Here is a 5,156-nt window from a genome sequence, read left to right on the forward strand (position 1 = left end):
TGTCCTGAGTTTGTATCCCTGCCTTTATGCTGCTGTTACTGACAGACTTGCCAGGGGAAAGACGTACTCTAATCCTTCTCTGAGCTTAAATGGGGTTTTCTGTTTTATAAGGCAGATGAAGGGGCCCACAGAAGACTCTCAAACCAGCTGACAGAGAGCAGGAGCAGCACAGACACACATAATACGTACACACAGAGGCACAAATAATCAGTGCTGCGTAAAAGAGACATCATTTCCTCACAATTTGCTATGCTTCAGTTGTGACTCCTTTGCAAAACACAAGCTCCAGACAACATTCTTGTGAAAAAAAAGTAAGTTTCTCCTTTCATATTTATCAGCAGATTATAAGAGTCTATTTGAGAGTAAGTGAAGACTGATTTGAAGTTGAATCTGATTTTGTTGATTTCTTTGCAAGAATTGTATACCTGGCAGTGAAATAGGAGATTTCTCTTTAAAACATAATAAACTTTGAGCATTTTTATGAAAATGTTCTGCCTTGTCTTTGTGCTTCAGGCAGAAGTCTCTTGGGCCCCTCCAACATGAGGCAGTAGTACACAGCAGTCAGATCAGCTGTGGTGCCATTACTCCATTTTAAGCCACATCTCAAAGCCAACTCAGCACTTCCTTAAGTTTCTGGCCCACTTTGTTCAACCTTCTGGCATTTTCTGTTCAAAGCTTAACTTCTGGATGAAGTACATCCATCTATTTTTAAAAATTCCCTCATTGCTTTTCCTTCTGAACGCAGGCATAGTATGAGATGAAGTGGCTTCAAGTTGCATTGAGGGAGGTTTATATTGGATATTTGGAAAATTTTCTTCAGGGAAAGGGTTGTCAAATATTGCAACAGGCTGCCCAGGGAAGTGTGGAGTCACCATCCCTGGAGGTATTTGAAAGACCTGTAGATGTGGCGCTCAGGTACAGGGTTTGGTGGTGGACTTGGCAGTGAGGGGTTAATGGCTGTACTTGATGATCTTAAAGGTCTTTTCCAACCTAAATGATTCTATGTTTCTAAAAATTTCTTTTAAGAGTAGCCTCTTCAGAGAGGGATAAATTATCTCATTGATTGAATACTTAAAATTAGCAAGGCAGAGCTGATGAGTGTGAATGAATGTGTCGTTTTAATACTTTGGGGCTCTCTGTGCATGGCACGTCATAATATTACATTAAATTTTCAGATGTCTTGTTGCCTTCCATGGCAAAAAATAGATGGTGAGAGAAGAGGGAAAACCATCAAGGATTAGAAATGTCTGGACAAAAAGACTATTTGTTCCAAATTGCTGCACATTTCAATTATGTCATTTCCACTTTTTCGGGCTCAGTGTGAGACGACTGGTGGAACACAGTGTGGGGGTGCTCTGAGTTCTGTCTTGGCTGCCTCTGCCAGTGGCGATGATCAGGGTATGACAATTGGAGCTGGTAGCTCCAGTGGTAATAATGGTGACCCTGATACTTCCTGTTGTATTTTCAGCTGCTTAAAATTTTGCAGACTGTTAATGGTTTGGGCGGAAGTTTTATATGCTGCCTTTTTTGCTTCCAAATGAGCTCCTTCCTTTAAGTTTCACCTGATATAGTCTGGCTATTTCTGATGGAGAAGACTTCCTGTTTGGTGCCTGATGCACAACAAAAAGCAAAACTGGGAAGAATGGATAATAGACCAGCTGAGTGTGCTGCCATTCAGTGGGACCTGGACAAGTGGAGAAATGGGCTGACAGAAATATTGTGAAGTTCAGTAAAAGAAAATGCAAAGTCCTGCATCAGGGGAGGAGTAACCCCAGGCACATGGACAGGCTGAGCAATGACTGGCTGGGAAGCAGCTCTGAAAAAAGGACCCAGGGTCAGGGTGGACAAGAAACTGACCTTGAGCCTGTGTGTCCCTGTGGCAAAGACAGCCAACACCAGCCTGCACTGCATTAGAAAGTGCACTGTCAGCAGGTGGGGAGGGGTGATTCTTTTCTGTTCAGCACTGAGGAGAGACATCTGGAGTGCCAGGTCTGGTCCTGGCACACCAGTGAGACTGGATATGGACTTGACAAGACAGGGATTTACTGAAGCAAGGCCAAAGAAAGGCCACTAAAATGATTAAGGGAGTATCTTGCATACAAGAATAGGCCAAGAAAGCTGAGACTATTCAGCTGGAAAAAGAGGAGCCTCATGGACCTTATCCATGTGAATAAACATCTGACTGGAGGTAATGAAGAAGAGGGAGTCAAGCTGTTCTAATGAGAACCCACTGACAGGAGAAGAAACTGATGGGCACAAAACTGAAACATGAAACTCCATCTGATGGTGTGGAAACATTTATTTAGTTTGAAAGATGTTGTGGAGGCTCCATTCGTGAAGATATTCCAAGCCCAAATGGATATAGTTCTGGACAAATTTGTCCAGCTGATTCTGCATGAGCATGGGGTTTGAACAAGATACTGTGAATGAAGGTCTTACCAATGCTTAACAGAACATTTCTAGCTTTGGAGCAGGTATTTTAAAAGTCTTTACAGGAAGAGTCTTCTGCTGTCACTTGTCTTCCTGTTTTCATCAGAAGACTTCTAAATTCACAACATGTTAAATTTGCTAGGGATCAATAGAGCATGACTGGACTTTGATCAATAGGCAAATCCTGCAGGCACCTCCTGTTAAGGAGCACAGGCCATCTCTGGGCTGCAGGTACTGGGTGAAATTCACCCTGCCTGGGGCAGATGGTGCAAAGCTCCAACAGAGAAAACCACCCTTCTTTCAAGCTTGCAAGGCTCTAATTGCTGGTGCCACAGATGGGAAGAAGACTGAGAAGCCTAACTTGACTACAGCAAAGTGATGGATCCCTCACAGGGAAAAGATTGTCAGAGCAAGAGAATGAAAAGGAAAAAAATCCAGTTCAAAGGAATTAGCATGGCAAGGCTGCTACAAGCCTAGGAGTGTTTGGGGAGCATGGAACAGACTGTAACCAATTGTAGATGTAGAGCAAGACCAAGGGACAATGTCACACAAAACCTGAGTTGCCGCATTTTGTGAGCATAATATAATTTAGCAACCAATTGCTGTAGTTTTGAAGTTAATGCATATTAATTTTATAGTTTAGTTTTGAAGTTAGTGCATATCTTCTCCCATCCCCCATGTATACATGTGAATTCTGCTCACCAGGCTCATCAGATGAACCCTCTTAGGATGCTTTGAAAAAAATAATCTTAATACGTAAAGTGTTATAGGATCTTTTGAGATAAAATTCTCTAGAGTGTCCCATTCATGTCCTCTTCCTTACTTTGTGGAAGTAATTAGTCTTTATATAATATTCATCCCTGATTACAGGGTGTAAGACTTTTTTCTGACTAAAGAAATAGTTATGAAAGAAGGCTAGGTTTGGGTTTTCTGCTTTGATGCACAGCAAACATGCAATTTTGCTACCGGTAGCAACAAGCAGCTTGGAAAATGATTAGGCTTTTTGAAAAAAGCATAAACAGGAAGATGTAGGCTGTTTCTGGAGTTATAGTGATTGCACTAGAAGGGAAGAGACATCATGAGTGAGACTCCTACACCAGTTTCCATGTTGGAATCTACCAAGTCAGAGGAATTCCTCTAAATTTATTAAGTTTGCAAAATTTTAATTGAGTGTAAAATTTCACTCTTGCTGATTTTCAGGCCTAGAGTTGGATTTTATCAAACTAACTGATAACTCATGAAATTTTGAAAGGTTACTTACATTGTTGAGCAATATTTTAATTTACTCTAATTCATCTCATCTAGAATTTTTGCCTAATAGTTTTGCATAGCTTTACATTCATTACAGTCCATTAAGGTAAAATCTTTTAACAAATGCTCTCTTTTGGCCACTTTCACCACTTTCCACTTGAACCTCATTCTTATTGCAAATGTCAAACTCTGCAAACGACTTGTCATGAAAGGTCACATTTCTATGAAAATCATATCCAACATTTCAGCTCTGGCTTGGAATGACAACTTATACAGAAGTCATATTCCTTTCAAGAGGAATCTCAGAGAGAACTTTAAGTGTTATTTTTTTTTAAATTAAAATTACGGTTTTCCCATCAGTTTTCAGTATTATGCCTCTCACAAAAGCTAGAGTGTCTACTGGCCAGTTTCCATCTAAGATTATTTCCCATGATCAAACAATGGCCCAGAAGATGCAAAGGCATTTCCTTGTGCTTTGGTGGGGCACTCTACTCTTGCACTGTGCAGAGCAGACCCACCAGTCTGACCATTGCTCATACATGACCCATTTTAATAAAAAATAATATTAATTAATTATAATGGCTGAGATGCTTATGAAGGGGTCATACTCAACCATGTAAACTTGGGCTGCTGTGTATTAACTATCATAAATGTTGTGACAACACGTCACACATTTTATTTTGGTTTTTTTTTTTGCTGTTGTACTCCTGGTTCCCCGGATGTGACTGTATTCTGCAAATACACAGTAAAAAAATTCTTTGCCTGAAGAGCCTTCTAAGTTTAGACAATAAAAAAACCAAACCCTGAGCAGCAACAGGTTACAGAAAATAGACATATGGACAGTAGAAAATAATTGGTTAAAGCAACTCAGAAAAATGTAGTGGAAGTAATAAGTTTGCAATTTTTTTTTTATAGACACATAGCAAATAGAAGAGTGTGCATCCACCTGTATGAGGTTGTCCACTCACCTGGGGCTGAAATGGCCATTTAGGGAAGCCACTAATGATAGCTGTCAAGAGATAAAGACACCTTTTAAAGTCCAGGTGAAACTGGAATACGAATGTTTATTGACTTAGCTGATATTTCACAAACCTGAGAAATATATGAAAAAAATGGCACTTGATATCATTTACTGCCTTGTGCTATTCTCAGCTTCACTTTTTCAAATGCATTTTTAAGTCTCAGTAGTGGTCCTTTTTGTCTTTTATTCTTGCATTATCCTCGTGGCCCTGTGTAAGAGACGGTCCGAAAATCCCTCATCTGCCTCACGATCATCGCCGAAGACAGAGACTGAACACAGCGGTCCTGGCCTGGCTGAGGTGGGATTGTCTGCCAAGTGTTGCCTATGGGTGTGCCCACTGGGAACTGGTACGCATTCCTGAGGAAAATTAGTGCAGGTCGCAATGGACTGCGCCGTTCTTGCTGCCCAGGCGGGAAGGACTGCGCTGAAGCGGAAAGAAATGACCTGTCCTGTA

Source organism: Corvus brachyrhynchos, unplaced genomic scaffold (assembly GCF_000691975.1).
Source record: "Corvus brachyrhynchos isolate BGI_N302 unplaced genomic scaffold, ASM69197v1 scaffold293, whole genome shotgun sequence".
Lineage (NCBI taxonomy): Eukaryota > Metazoa > Chordata > Aves > Passeriformes > Corvidae > Corvus > Corvus brachyrhynchos.